This window comes from Nicotiana tabacum, chromosome 16, assembly GCF_000715075.1.
Source record: "Nicotiana tabacum cultivar K326 chromosome 16, ASM71507v2, whole genome shotgun sequence".
Classification (NCBI taxonomy): domain Eukaryota; kingdom Viridiplantae; phylum Streptophyta; class Magnoliopsida; order Solanales; family Solanaceae; genus Nicotiana; species Nicotiana tabacum.
Window position 1 is genome coordinate 156,274,173 of NC_134095.1, and position 16,909 is coordinate 156,291,081.

Consider the following 16,909-nt stretch of genomic DNA (forward strand, 5'->3'; position numbering starts at 1 on the left):
AAGGAACAATTCAAAATGTTGTTACCGACCAACATTGGTCGGTAATTTTGGGTCCCAAAATATCCAAAAATTACCTTTGCTGACTTGTTTGAAGATACTGGCCGACGTCAGTCGGAAAACTAGTCAATCTTTGACCAATCCTTGGTCAGACTTACTTGCGTCGTTTAAAAAAAATTCCAAAATGCCGACCGATATCGATCGATATTTTTAATTTACTTTTTCCCGCCTACTGTCTGTTATTTTTTTCCATAACAAAATTAATTTTAAAAAAATAATGAAATTACTGACCATTGTCGGTTGGTATTAGTGGTCAAACATGGTCAGCCTTTTATAGATTATTGTTATTTACAATCTACATATATTTAACATCCTAAATTATAATATTTTATACACATTTTAAGCTATAATATATATATATATATATATATATATATATATATATATATAAGACACACACACACACCTCTATCGTGGGATTTTGATCAAGTATATATTGTTGTTGCTACAACTTAAGTTTTAATATAGCACTACATCTTATAGCACTATATATTTTGTTTTTAAATGTGTTCTAGCGTGTTGGATGTCGATACTTAGACTCGATCGCTCATACATTAAAACTCAATATTTAATTTACTGAGGCCGCCATTATGCCTAAATGTCTTGCCAGCTAAAGCCAAGAATGATGCATGTTCTAGGTTAAATAAAGTGATAAAAAACATATCCTAGGTTAATCGAATATAATTGAATTTTTAATTGATCCATTGATCAAGTATCCGAGCAAACTACTAATCAGGTGATCGAGAATAAAACATTCGAGCGTGCCATACACTAGAGCATCTAAGTGTAAATAACTTAGATGACACTACATTATGTGAGTGCCTTACTGAAATGACCCGGCCGGTAAATGACTCCGGAATGAGATTTTGATGGTTCCAATAGATTCATTTGGTGATTTTTGACTTAGGCGTGCGTCCGGATTTGGATTTGGAGGTCCGTAGGGTAATTTGAAGCATTTCAGTGAAAATTAAAAAATTGAAGTTTTAGAAGGTTGGGAGGTTTGACCGAGAGTTGACTTTAAAGATATGGGGGTCGGAATGCGATTCTGAGAGTTGGATTAGCCCCGTTATGTCATTTGGGACTTGTATGCAAAATTTGACGTCATTCCGGGTTGATTTGTTATGTTTCGGCACGAGTTTTAGAAGTTGAAAGATTTGAAGGTTCACAAGTTCGATTCTTGGTGCGATTCGTAGTTTCAACATTGTTTGATATGATTTGAGACCTCTAGCAGGTCCGTGTTAGGTTATGAAACTTGTTGGCATGTTTCGACGAGATCCTGGGGCCCTCGGGTGTGTTTCAGATGGGCTACGAGCCATTTCTCTATGTCGTTGGACTGCTATTTTGTAGCTATCTGGTTTTTCTTAATCAAGTTCGCGTCAATTCCTCCACATTTGCGTAGTGTAATTTTGGAGGAAGGAATATTTGTTCTTCGCGTTCGTATGCGACTGCCCGCGATTGCGTAAGTGTGTATCCCCCTTCAATGTGTTCGCGTTTACCAATCCGCGTTTGTGTAAAATAGCTCAGCAGCTGGTCCCTTTTCGCGATCACATTCTCTGTTTTGCGATCGCGTAATACACTTCTTGGGGAATCCATGCTTTCCTTCTTCGCGATCGTATGTACCTATTCGCGATCGCGTAGTACAAATTTTGGCAATGGACCTTTCCTTCTTCGCGATCGCAGTTCTTCTTCTGTGATCGCGTTGTGTAAATACCTGGGCAGAATATACAAGTACTCTATTTCGAGGGTTAGCCATTTTTATCATTGTGGAGTTGTAGAGCTCGGTTTTGAGCGATTCTTCGTGGGTTTTTCAAGAAAATCATTGAGTAATTGTTTTTCACCCGAAATTTATTATATTCCATGATTCTATCTTTATTTTTTATCTCATAGTTAGTGATTTGAGTTGAGGAAAAATTGGGATTTTTGAAGAAACCTTTCAAAATGTAAAATGATGATTTGAGGGACGAATTGGTATCGGAATTTGATAATTTTGGTATAGTTGAACTCGTATCAGAATGAGTGTTCGGATTTCGTGAATTTTATCGGGTTCCGAGGTGCGGGCCCGAGGATTGACTTTTGGAACACTTTTTAGTTTTTGTTAAAGCTTGAAGCTATATTATCCGGAATTGTTTCTTATGAGTTTTATTTATGATTTGAAGTTATTTTGGCTAGATTTGAGCCGTTCGGAGGTTGTTTCACTTGAGAGGACCATTTTAGAGTATCAATCTAGCTTCTTTGAGGTAAGTATCTTGCTTAACTTTTTGTGGGGGAACTACCCCTTAGGATTTGAATCTTTAATGCTAATTGTGCCATGTGAAGTCAGTGTACGCGAGGTGACGAGTACATGCTCGGGCTTATTTGCAGAAAGTTAACCTTTTAGAGTTCTTGGATCCTTATGTTCATTTGATATGAAGTTGTTTTGTTATGCTAAATGCCCCATTTGCTAGTTTTACCTCTACATATCTTAATTAGAATTAATTGCTTCATGTTCCACTCTTATTACCTATTCGACCCCTGTGTGCCTTAACTGAAGTTATTGCCTCTTCAACTGCCATGATATCGTTCCCTAATTGTTCATCCTTAATTGAAATTATCATTATTTCTTTTGTAATTATCTATCCTTAATTGAGGTTTATGATTTTTCCGTTGCTTATCCTTAACTGAATTTGTTGTATCATTTTCGTAATTGCTCAACCCCAAATGAAGTCTAGTTATCCTTTATCATAGTTGACTTATCCTTATTTGGGATTATTGACTTATGTTACCTCCCTTGTTGTTGAATTGTACTTTTATGGAATCATTTGTTATGTATTATTTCTCCCTTGTTGAGCTATTCTTATTGAGACTAGTATTCTCTATTTTGTTTATTCTTTGTGAGCTCGTTCTACCGCTTCTTTATGTTCTAAAGCTCTTAGGTTGATTTACTTGTTGTATTTTCGTGTATTGTTGTGGTTGTTGATGTGGTACTCAATTTGTTGAGCCGATGGCTATGCGTGGTTGTGGTATTGAAAATGTTTAGTGGAAATGTTGTGGAATATAGGCACATGTTGTAAAGGCCATTCTATTGTGTTGTTGTGTTTTTGGCACGTGATATTGTTGGGAGATTTTGTTTGGGTGTTTGCACGAGGTTTCTGCCGTGCTATTGTTACTATTATATACATGCGGCGTGACAAGGCAGGCTATATCTATGTGTTTGTGCATGTGGTGAGACAAGGTGGGAACGTTACTATGCGTGTGTGGTGAGACAAGGCAGACGTTTACTTTATTATTGCGCATGTGGCGAGACAAGGTAGGCTATGTCGGGGATTGATTTATGATGACTTGTGATGGCTCGGGGGCACTATTGTTGTTGATATTTGTGTAGTGACGTGCCTAACTTGTGTGAGTTTTACCTTGTGCAAATCGTGAGGATTGTTTCTTATGTGCCGTTAATTTTCTCTACTCTTACTAGTTGGCCTGAAATTATGATAGAACACTTTGTCACGATCCGACCGGTTGTTTCATGAATTATAGCCCTGTTTTCCACATTTCTGCTTCTTTATGTGTTCTTCGTTGTAATTCAAAGTATCGTGTTGGTTGGTTTGGGTTCGTAGTGGTCTTGGAGTGGAATGAGACACTTAGTCTCTTATTTATAAGCTTAAGTTGGAAAAGTCAACTGAATGTTGACTTATGTGTAGGAGGTCTCGGATGTGAATTCTGATGGTTTGGGTAGCTCCGTTAGGTGATTTTGGACTTAGGAGCGTGTTCGGAATGTAATTTGGAGGTCTGTGGTAGAGTTAGGCTTGAATTGGCGAAATTGGAAATTTGGTATTTTTCGGTCGACAGTGGAAATCTTGATATCGGGGTCGGAATGGAATTCCGGAAATTTGAGTAGGTCCGTAGTGTCATTTGTGACATGAGTGCAAAATTTCAGGTCATCCGGATGAGGTTTGATAGGTTTCGGCATCGTTTGCGGAATTCTGAAGTTTGGAAGTTCTTAGGCTTGAATCCGAGGGTGATTTGGTGTTTTGATGTTGTTTTGAGCGTTCCAAAGGTTTGAATAAGTTTGAATGGTGATATGTGATTTGTTGGTATTTTTGGTTGAGGTCCCGAGGGCCTCGGGATGAATTCGGATGGTTAACGGAAGAGTTGGAATTTAGATTGTGCAGCTGAAGCTGCTACTTTTGATGTTTCCGCACCTGCGTATTGGGGACCGCAGGTGCGAGGTCACAGATGTGGTGGGGAAGCTGCAGATGCGAAGCTTGAGGTCCAGGAGAAGAACCGCAGATGCAGTGAGTTGGACGCATCTGCGGGACAGCAGGTGCGGTGCCTGGGGCGCAGATGCGGTCCTGTGCGTTTAATGAAAACCGTAGGTGCGGTTGATTGGACCATAGAAGCGGTTGCGCATGTGCGAGAAAAGGGCCATAGGTGCGGAAATGCCTGGGCAGAAGGTATAAATTGGACCCTTCGTGAATTTTGGTCGTTCTTCACCACTTTCATTTGGATTTTTGAGATTTTGGAGGATTTTGAAGAGGGAATCAAGGGGATACTCATTGAGGTAGGTTATTTGAGCTTAATACTTATGGTTATGGTAATTCTCAATTGTTTAAGCATGAAATTAGGGATGAAATTAAGGGGATTAGGGCTTGAAATTGGAGAGTTTGATTTGGGGATTTGAGGGACCATTTGAGGTCAGATTTTGATGAATTTGGTATGTATAGACTCGTGAGTGAAGGGAGTTTCTAGTTTTGTGATTTTTGTCAGATTCCGAGACATGGTCCCGGGGACCCGGTTTGGGAGAATTTCAGGATTTTGGTATAATTTGACAATTTTTCGTATGGAATTGATTCATTGGCTTATATTGACTGCATTGTATTGCTTTTGGTCAGACTCGGGACGTTTGGAGGCCGATTCCAGAGGCAAGGGCATCACGGAGTAGGGATTTTACCGGTTCGAGGTAAGTAATGATTTTAAATCTTGTCGTGAGGGTATGAAGCCCCCAATTTTACATCGTTTCACTATTTTGAGGTGACGCACATGCTAGATGACGAGCGTGTGGCGTGCACCGTGCACCGTTGGGGATTGTGACGTGGTCCATCCCGTAGAAACTATTAAGTTGCGTATTTGACTGGAAACTATATGATACTTTTGTGTTTTAGAAAGAATTTCTATAATTTGGGCCGAATGCCATATTTTTGGGCCTCGTGCCAAGTTGTTTGGACCCTTAGGGGCCTTTTTTTATTATCCTCTCACTGTTTTGATTTAAAAATCTATACTCAGTCATGCTATGTTTACTGATTTCATAACTCAGTCTTTATCACTCTGTTTTGATGCATAAAATGATAGTTTGGGCTGAGCACCCTATTTTACTGATAGCCCGAGTGGCTTGAGAGGTTTCTGACTGAGTGAGGCCGAGGGCCTGTGTTGTGAGGATATTATGGGATCGGGCTGCACGCCGCAATATGTTGTTATTCATGATTTTTGTGATGCCGCGGTTTGTAGGAGCCCCTCCGAAGTCTGTATACCCCTAGTAAGTGGGGGTACCCCGAGTGAGTGATACGATGTTTTACCCAAGGGGCTGTTCTTGATTCATTTTATGCCCGAGGGGCGGTATACGAGTGACTATGAGGTTTTCCCGAGGGGCTGTTCTGAGTGATGTTATGCCCGCGGGGCGGTTTATGATTCATGTTTTGCCCGAGGGGCTGTTTACGATATTTATCACTTTTACTCTAAATTGCATTGAACCTCTGTTGAAACTATTGAAAAAAATATTTTTAAACGATTTTACCGTTATTGGATTTTAAACGAGATGGTTTGACTCATATACTGATTTGAAAGCATGTTGCACTTACTGAGATTTCATGATGTGGATTTATGTGGTTCTTACTGCTTAGCCTTTATTTACCTTTATTACTTACTGAGCTGGCGTACTCACATTACTCCCTGCACTTTGTGTGTAGATCCAGGGGTTGCTGGATGTGATAACGAGCGTTGATCTTTCATTTGTCGCGGATATTTTGGAATTGGAAAGGCATCTGCATGGCGACCAAAACCTTGCTCTTCTCCCTCCTATCTTCCTTTAGATAATATTAGTTAAAGTTCCAAACTGTATTAGTGTTAGTATTTTTAGACAGTATTAGTAGATGCTCATGACTTGTGACACCCCGATGTCGGGCTTATGTTTCTTTCCGCACATTTTTATTCAGACTTATATTTATGAAGTTCTATTAATTAATAGCTTAAAAAATATCTTCATTTTTAATTATCGGGTTGTTTGGGGTAAAAGAGTTGGCTTGCCTAGTTCCCCGTTAGGCGCCATCACGATCCGGTGGGTTTGGGTCGTGACAAGTTGGTATTAGAGCCTAGGTTACATAGGTCTCATGGGTCATGAGTAGGTAGAGTCTTTTGGATTGGTATAGAGACATCTGTACTTATCTTCAAGAGGTTGTAGAACCTTTAAGAAAATTCCATGTTCTTGAATTCTTGTCTTGCGAATCTGTTGATTCTGGTAACTAAACTTCTGTTATTCTATTCTCTCACAGATGGTAAGGACACGTGCTACCGGTTAGGACGGACGACCACCAGTACCACCAGTTGGGGGTCACGAGAGGCCGAGGTCGCAGTCGAGGCCGTGGTAGGGGTAGGGGTGTAGCCCGCACAATAGCTAGGGTAGCACCTGCAGATCCACCAGCCGCCCCAGTTCATGATCAGGTACTAGTTATGGATGCTCCAGCAGGACCTGCTTAAGTACCGACTATGACTATTGTTATCCTAGGCCTTCAAGAGGCCCTAACCCAGATTCTATTAGTGTGCACTGGCCTGGCTCAGGCGGTCTTAGTTACTACGGCCGCAGCTACTTCTCAGGCCGGGGGAGGCACTCAGACTCTCCCCACTCGCACACCTGAGCAGGTTGTTCAGGGACTTCAGACACCGGGGGCACCTCCAGCCCAGATGGTTGCAGCTGCTCAGGACTATGTAGCTCATGTTATGCTAGAGGACGAGCAACGCATATTGGAGAGTTTTGGGAAACTCTAGCCTCTGTCATTTAGTGGTGCCGAGGGTGAGGATGCACAAGGTTTCTTGGAAAAGTGTCAGAGGTTGCTTCAGACCGTAGGTATTATGGAGACCAGTGGGGTCTCATTCACTACTTTCCAGTTCTCTGGGGCTGCACTTAATTGGTGGGAGGCTTACGAGAGGCGTAGGCCAGTTGGCACAACGCCCCTTACTTGGCAGCAATTCTCCGTTCTCTTTCTGGAGAAGTTTGTACCTGAGTCTCGCAGGAAGGAGCTGTGCAGAGAGTTTGAGCAGCTTCGCCAGGGTGATATGTCTGTTACACAGTATGAGATGCGGTTCTCCGAGTTGGCCTGTCATGTGGTCTAGTTGGTTCCTAAAGACCGAGAGAGGATCATGAGGTTTATAGGTGGCCTCGGTTTTCATCTTCGGTTGCTTATGACCAGAGAGAGGGTGTCTGGTGCCACTTTTGATGAGGTTATCGACATTGCTCGACAGATTGAGATGGTTCATGGTCAGGAGAGGATTGAGAGGGAGGCCAAGAGTCCTCGTAAATAGGGTGGATTCAGTGGTGCTCCTCATGGGGGTCAGTTTCAACATGGCAGATGCCATCCATTTAGACATGCTCAGTCAGCTCGCCTAGTTCATTGTGGGGCATCATCGGGCCATAGTTCTCATAGTTCTCATCAAGGACATTTATCACTTAGTGCCCTCCCAGCCTAGAGTTTGTCCCGTGCTCCATCGGTTCAGGGCTCTTCCTTGCCAGGTTTTTCTACTAGCCATCCGGGTGCTAGGGGTTCCCTTCAGTCCCTATCACCAGCACCAGGGGGTTGTTATGAGTGTGGAGAGTTGGGGGAACATGTGGAGGCAGTGTCCTCGTCGTTATAGGGGTCCGCCTCAGCAGAGGAGTCAGCCATCGACTTCAGCACCAGTTACTTCACCACCCACCCAGTCAGCTAGGGTGGAGGACAGTTAGCTAGGGGTCGCCCCAAAGGGGGAGGTCGATCAGGTGGTGGTCAGGCCCGTTTCTATGCACTCCCAGCCAGAATAGATAATATTGCTTCAGATGTCGTGATCACAGGTATTGTCTCAGTTTTCCACATGGATGCCTCTGTATTATTTGATCCCGGTTCCACTTTTTCATATGTGTCATCATATTTTCCTGGTTCCCCGTGAGTCTTTTATTTCATCTGTTCATTTATCTACTTTTGTGGCAACTTGTGGACTGTATATATCGGTCATGTGTGGTGACTATTGGGGGTTTGGAGACCTGAGTGGACATTTTGTTGCTTAGTATGGTTGATTTTGATGTGATATTGGGCATGGATTGGTTATCTCCGTGTCGTGCTATTTTATACTATCATGCTAAGATAGTGAAGTTGGCTATGCTGAGGGTGACACGGATTGAGTGGCGAGGTTCGACGGATTATCTTTCCAGTAGAGTGATTTTAATTTTGAAAGCCCAGCGGATGGTTGGGAAGGGTTATCTTTCTTATTTAGCCTTCGTGAAGGATATCAGTGCAGAGATTCCTACCATTGATTCAGTTCCGGTAGTGAGGGATTTTTTGGATATGTTTTATGCAGACCTGTCGGGCATGCCGCCGGACAGGGATGTTGATTTCGCTATTGATTTGGTGTCGGGCCCTCAACCCATTTCTATTCCACCGTATTGTATGGCACCGGCAGAGTTAAAGGAATTGAAGAGCAGCTTCAGGAACTCCGTGATAAGGGGTTTATTCGGCCTAGTGTGTCGTGTCGCCTTGGGGTGCGCCTGTTCTATTTATGAAGAAGAAGGATGACACAAAGAGGATGTGCATTGATTACAGGTAGTTGAACAAAGTCACAATCAAGAACAAGTATCATTTGCCTCGTATTGATGATTTATTTGACTAGTTTCAGGGAGTGAGAGTGTTCTCCAAGATTGATCTCAGGTCAGGGTATCACCAGTTGAAGATCAAGGACTCGGACATTCTTAAGACAGCTTTCAGAACCCAATATGGTCATTATGTTTTCCTTGTGATGTCTTTTGGGCTGATCAATGCCCCAACAACGTTCATGCATTTAATGAATAACGTGTTTCAGCCTTATCTCGACTCGTTTGTTATTGTATTCATTGATGATATTCTGGTGTACTCGCGTAGTCAGGAGGAGCACGCTGAGCATTTGAGAGTTGTATTGCAGCGTTTGAGGGAGGAGAAACTTTATGCAATGTTCTCCAAGTGTGAGTTTTGGCTTAGTTCAGTGGCTTTCTTGGGGCACGTGGTGTCTAGTGAGGGTATTCAGGTTAATCCGAAGAAGATAGAGGCGGTCCAGAATTGTCCCAGACTGTCCTCAGCCATAGAGATTCACAGCTTTCTTGGTTTGGCGGGTTATTACCGTCGGTTAGTTCAAGGATTTTCATCTATAGCATCACCCTTAACCAAATTGACCCAAAAGGGTGCTCCTTTCAGGTGGTAGGATTAGTGTGAGGCGAGCTTTCAGAAGTTCAAGACTGCCTTGACCACAGCTCCAGTGTTAGTTTTGCCATCAGCATCAGGTTCTTATACGGTATATTGTGGTGCTTCTCGGGTTGGTATTGGGTGTGTGTTGATGTAGGAGGGTAGAGTGATTGCTTATGCTTCTTGCCACTTGAAGCCTCATGAGAAGAACTACCCTGTACATGATCTGGAGTTGGCTGCCATTGTTCACTCATTGAAGATTTGGAGGCATTATCTCTATGGTGTGTCTTGTGAGGTGTTTACTGATCATCGTAGCCTCCAACACTTGCTCAAGCAGAAGGATCTCAATTTGAGGTAGCGGAGATTGTTGGAGCTGCTAAAGGACTATGATATTACTATTTTGTACCATCCGGAAAAGCCAATGTGGTGACCGATGCCTTGAGTAGGAAGGTGGCGAGTATAGGTAGTCATGAATTTATTCTTGTTGGGGAGAGACCTCTTGCAGTTGATGTTTAGGCCTTGGCCAATCAGTTTGTGAGGTTGGATATTTTGGAGCCCAGCTGGATCTTAACTTGTGTGATTTCTTAGTCTTCCTTGGTTGATAGTATCAGAGAGCGCCAGTATGATGATCCTTATTTGCTTGTCCTCAAGGACAGAATTCAGCACGACGATGCCAGAGATGTAACTATTGGTGATGATAGGGTTTTGAGGATGCAGGGCCGGATATGAGTGCCCAATGTAGATGGACTACGAGAGTCGATTTTGGGAGGCCCATAGCTCGCGGTATTCCATTTATCCGGGTGCTGGGAAGATGTACCAGGATTTGCGACAACACTACTGGTAGAGAAGAATGAAGAAATATATAGTGGGGTTTGTAGCTCGGTGCCTCAATTGCTAGCAGGTGAAATATGAGAATCAGAGACCAGGTGGTTTGCTTCAGCAGATAGATATTCTAGAGTGGAAGTGGGAGTGGATCACCATGGATTTTGTAGTTGGACTCCCACAGACTTTGAGGAAGTTCGATGCCATTTGGGTGATTATGGATTGGCTCTCCAAGTCTGCGCACCTCATTCTTGTGTGTACTACCTATTCTTCAGAGCGGTTAGCTGAGGTTTATATCCGAGAGATTGTTTGCCTGCATGGTGTCCCAGTTTCCATCATTTCAGATAGAGGTACTCAGTTTACATCGTAGTTTTGGAGGGCCGTGTATCGAGAGTTGGGTACTTAGGTTGAGATGAGCATAACTTTTCACCCTCAGACAGACGAACAGTCAGAGCGCACTATTCAGATATTGGAGGACATGTTGCGCTCTTGTGTCATTGATTTCGGGGTCCATAGGACTAGTTTCTACCGCTCGTGGAGTTTGCATATAACAATAGTTATTAGTCGAGTATTCAGATGGCTCCATATGAGGCTTTATATGGGAGGTGGTATATGTCACACCTCCTTTTTCCGCGCCCGCGTGGGTGCAAGAGAGTTTTTTCCAATTAAAGGACAGTCGAAACAGGATTTATTTCTTTATTTCAGAGTCGCCACTTGGGAGATTTAGGGTGTCCCAAGTCACCTATTTTAATCCCGAATCGAGGAAAATAATGACTCTGTATTACAGTCTGCGCACCAGAAATCCGGATAAGGAATTCTGTTAACCCGGGAGAAGGTGTTAGGCATTCCCGAGTTCTGTGGTTCTAGCACGGTCGCTCAACTGTTATATTCGGCTTGATTATTTTGATTTGCTAAATACATTTTTTATTGCATGATTTTATTGTTACCGCTTCTATTTAGATTTAAAGTCCCTTCTTTGAATCGAATCACGCGTACGTATATTCGTGTTATAAATTATATTTTTTAAAACATGCGGAGTTGTGTCACGCGCACGTGTACACAATAATATAGATAATATTTTTATTAAAATAATTATTTTCGAAATTATGCTTTAAATAAAATCAAGAATATTCGCCCTTTTTGTATAATTAAGTAGTGAACCTCACATCTCGGGTTTTTATGAAATTAATAATGATATTCTCCGAGAAATCCCTTTTATTAAATATTCGATCGAAGTTGCGCGAACGCATAATCCGAATTGCCTTTAGAAATATAATTAGGTTACGCGAACGTATCCCTAATCACAAAAATATTCTTGATGGTAGTATAAATTTGTTTACAAATTGTTTATTATATCCACGTATTTTTATGTGAACATCATGAGAAATAAATATTCTATTAGTCTCTAAATTCCTTAAAAAGAATTTACAATTTATTGGACGTTGGTCGCAATTTATGTTTTTCGCGTATGAATTATATTCCTCAAACCATTCGAATTTGTGGAGTAAAAATAAATATGTGATTAATACTACCATTTAGTGAATACAATATTTGCCTACCCAAATAGACAACATGCAAATTATGTATAAAAATTGGGAAAGAATGGATGTAAGGAAGTGATATTTTTGAAGAATTTTCATTGTTCTATTTGAAGCGAATGCTAAAAAAATGTTATAATCTATAAACCTAATCACCTTCTACATTAATTGTTTTTTAATCCAAAATTATAATCGTTTGATTAATTTGTTTATGATGGTAGATAGACATCAAGTTGATAAGAAAGGGAATTATTATACAAATCGATTGAATAAAATTGCCTTACATGCAACACAATTGTCCGTCTTAAAACATTCTTAACACTCTAACATCGTAACGAGCTATATCAAATCACCTTCCATATATGATTATATATATACTCATCATCATGCCATATATGAACATACAACTTATATCAATCTAAACCAAAAATCAGATTTTTTACAAGATATACTAATAATGTAATTTCTTGATACTTCCATTCTACTTTACATTTAGCTAACAATATTACGGGATGTAATTAATGACCCATTTTATGTCATGTTCCCTACCTTGATAATTCAATCATGACTTCACTTAATGAAAATTCCGAAATAGGTGATATATTTACAACACTTATACGAACTTTAAGAGGTAACAATTATCTTATATTCATCACGACAAACGTACTACTATATTAATCAACTGAAACAAAACCAAATTTTAAACTAATGAACTTGAACGAATGGAAAACAGAATTATAATTCCCGAACTTCATTAATATGTCATGTTGAAGCTTTTCATGACATGAATTTACAGATATGTACCTGATATTGGAAGCAAGAAAATGAAGATGAGAATCAGCGGCAGTAATAACAGTACAACATCAACAACTGCCCAGCAACAGTAACAACCCAGTACAAACCGGTGGAGTAGTAATCCCAAAAACAAAAGCTTTAAGCTTTAAATGAAACAACAACCATTAATACTAATTTCAAACAAAGAAAGAAAACAGTAGATTTTTTAGCTTTTATTTTTATTTTGAAAGCTTAAATATTTTTCGGAATTTTTCTCTCTTCTATTCTCTGTCCGTTTTTTCTCTATCTGTGTCTGTATTTTTTCTCGTATCTTTTCTGTTCTCTCTGTATTCTTGTTCCCATTCTTTGTCTTCAAGACTTCACATATATAACACATCCCATAAACCTTTTAATTAATTAAAATCAATACTTTTTCTCTACCCAACCCATTATCTTTCCACTCATCCCCATTACATTAAATAAACATATCACACCACCCTATTATATTTTGTCCCCCATGCTTTATTTAAAATAATGCAAGATTCCCCTTTAATTTAAATCTTGTCCCCCTTTATATTAAATAATCATATCACAACCCACCCCATTTCATTTTGTCCCCCATGCTTCAAATAAACAATTTCAAAATGTACAATTCCTAAACTACCCCTTCCGACCTTACCGAAATTACCAAACTACCCCTGAACGTATTACAAATTTACCAAACTACCCATCAGCTATAACACATCAATTAATCAAACTTAACCAAAATATAGACAATATGATCAATTTCTAACAATGTTCAAACAACAATATGAACATGGATGAACATCATAACAACAATATCACATGAACACGATTTTAACAACATTTCAACAACAAATCACATGAACACGAATTGAACAACAAAGAACAACTAAAATTTGATTGAACAATATTTTAGCAACAAACAATCCTATTTTCGGATTCAACAACAACAACAAACAAAGTATAAAGATTTCTAAATTCAATCATATTGAACTTAAAATCAATTCTAACAACATTACAACAAACAATTCTTATATTAAACTTTAAACAAGATTATGAGAACAATTCAAGCAATAATCATAAATGGTAAACAAGAAATCAAACTATACAAAATTCGGATTCAAGATCATCCAAACAAAGTATGAACATGAATGAATCTATTTTAAGTCAACAAACATGACGGATTAAACGATTAAAACAATATATTCCTTTAATACAACTAAATTCTTTAAACAAATAACAAGATCGACGAAGAAACAATTATGAACTTAAACTTGAACTTAACAATATTAACAATTTCTAACAATACATAAACACATGAAACAAATTGAAGAAATAGTTGATTAAATTTCAATTTGAATCTAACAAACATCAAACTAACAAATACTTACTTAAACAATAATACAAACATGAAATAAACATGAAAACAACTAATTAAACTTCCATTTTAAAATCTGAAAATTAATTTAACAATCAACATGAACATGAACTAAAAATTAATTCAAACGATAAACAAAACAAACAAGAATCAAATACTTATCGGCTTTTACTTCGAAAAATATAAAAACGAAATAGACTCAAAACCAAACTAACCGGATTGAAAACAAATATGAAGCACGAAGAAGATGAAGGAACAGCAGAAATGGCAACGTGCGCAGCAATCTAGCTGTGTCCATGGCAATGAAAGAACCGAAACATGGCCATGGAAGTCGTTGAAACAACAGACAAGGCAGTAACGGACGGGCTGGCAGCGTTGCGGCAATGGAGGAGCTTTGTCAACGTATTTTGGTGAAGCAGTAGCAGTTGATCGATGCCGAACAGCAGCAGCAGCGGAGGCCATGGCAGCAGCAGTCGCGAGGTAGCTGGAGCAGTTGTTCGTGTGTTTGGCTAGCGACGGAGTAAGCAGCGACGAGCCGCATCCATGGAATCCATGGTGTTTCAGAAACAAGGGCAGCAGCGAGACACAATGGCATTTGGTGGTGGTTTGGACGTGATGCTGGTGCTGGTCAGCCATGGATGTTGATGGCGAAGCTCAGTGACGACGGGGATGAAGCGGGCAGCGGTGGGTTTGATATTTTTTCTTCTTTGATTGAGGGTTTTCCGGCGATGCAACGGGGAGGTCGACGTGGATGGTGGTGACGTTGGTTGTTCTGAGTGGACGAAGAAGAAGGTAAGCGCAGCCATGGGAGGTAGCCATGGATGGGGTGTGAGGAAAGCTTGGAGAAGAAGAAGCAAAGAGAGGGGGGGGGGGGCGGATGTGTTTTTAGGTTTTTTAGGGTCTTTTTATTTTTTTATTTTTTTTTGGTTTTGTTTTGTGATGGACAAAAATGAAGAAGGGGTGTTGGGTTAATGGACTGGGTCGACCCAGTTCGAAATGGACTGGGTCGTAGGGAAGATTGGGCCATTTTTTGGGCCTATAGCTTGAAATTGAAGAAGAGGTCCAATTCCGACTTTCTTTATATTTTCGCTCTCTTTTCTTCTTTTATTTCTCTAAAACTAAATTATAAAAATACTTAACTTATTATTAAGAACTAAATTAAGTTATAAAAGCGCAAATTAACTCTCAATAACAATTAATGCACAATTAAGTAATAATTAAGCATAAAATTGTATATTTGGATATTAAATGCTAAAAATGCAAACGATGCCTATTTTTGTAATTTTTAATTTTTGTAAAACAAATTTAATTATTAACAATTATAGAATTAAATCCTACATGCAAAATGCGACATATTTTTGTATTTTTTTATTTATTTAGCAAATAAACATGCACAGATAAATACAAATAATTATTCAAAATATCACAAAACATCACAAAATTGTACACCAAGAAAAATTACTTTATTTTTTTGAATTTTTTGGGAGTAATTCTCATATAGGGCAAAAATCACGTGCTTACAGCTGCCCCTCTTTGCCCGAAGACATGAAGGGTTTTCGTGCAAAGATAAAGCGAGCGATTTTTTGCCCATTCGAGTACTCCGTGTGAAGCATTTTTTGAAAAAGATTTGACCGAACCTTTGCTTCAAAGGTTTCCTACATATCCTGGGCTAAACAGGAATCAGGTCAATGTAGTTCGGGAAGCTTTGGTAGCTGGGACTACCGTTGGACTGTAATGTTACTGTTGTTGCATGCTATTACCACTGCTTACCGATCTCCTTGTTACACCTTGCTTAAAAGAAAACAAGAAGCTAGGCTAGAGTACAATTTGTTTTTGTTGCCTTGCTTCCTTATCTGCTTGCATTTCTTCCGGTGCTTTTCTTCTTTTGACACATGTACTTGAGTTTGTACTGTGACCTCTTGTTGCAACCTTCTGTTTCCCGGTGCCGGGGAATTTTATTGTTTCCTGCTGGGGATTCCTATTGTAACCCTCTGTTTTATTGTCCTCTGACTTGATCTTGAAATGTATGCCTCTGTTCTATGGGCGGGCTCCCAACTTCAATACTTGAAATTAAAGACTGAATGTATGCCTCTGTTATCTGGGCGGGCTCCCAACTTCAACACTTGAAAATTAAAGACTGAAATGTATGCCTCTGTTATTTGGGCGGGCTCCCAACTTCAATGCTTGAAATATAAAGACTGAATGTATGCCTCTGTTATTATGGGCGGGCTCCCAACTTCAACACTTGAAAAGTAAAGACTGAATGTATTCCTCTGTTATTATGGGCGGGCTCCCAACTTCAACACTTGAAATATAATCGCCATTCCTCTCTTCAGGCGGGCTCCTGACTTCAAACCATACATCGCCATTCCTTTCTTTAGGTTGGCAAGATTTCAACATCTTTTTAAAACGTCTTTCCTATCTTCAGGCGGGCTCCCAACTTCAACACTTGAAATGTAATCGCCATTCCTCTCTTCAGGCGGGCTCCTGACTTCAACCAATAAATCGTCATTCTATTCTTCAGGGGGGCTCCTGACTTCAACAACTTCTTTTTTTTTTCAAATTATCCTAGGAGAAAATTCATCAGACTAGGATTTGATATCTTATCTTAGGAGAAAGATTCATCGGACTAAGATTTGATATCTTATCTTGGGAGAAAAATTTCATCAGACCAAGATTTTGACTCTAGGAGATAAATCGTCAGACTAGGTCCATTTTGTTGTGATCTTAGGAGAAAGATTCATCTGACTAAGATTTTATCTTGGGAGAACAATTTCATCAGACCAAGATTTTGACTCTAGGAGATAAATCGTCAGACTAGGTCCATTTTGTTGTGATCTTAGGAGAAAGATTCATCCGACTAAGATTTTATCTTGGGAGAACAATTTCAT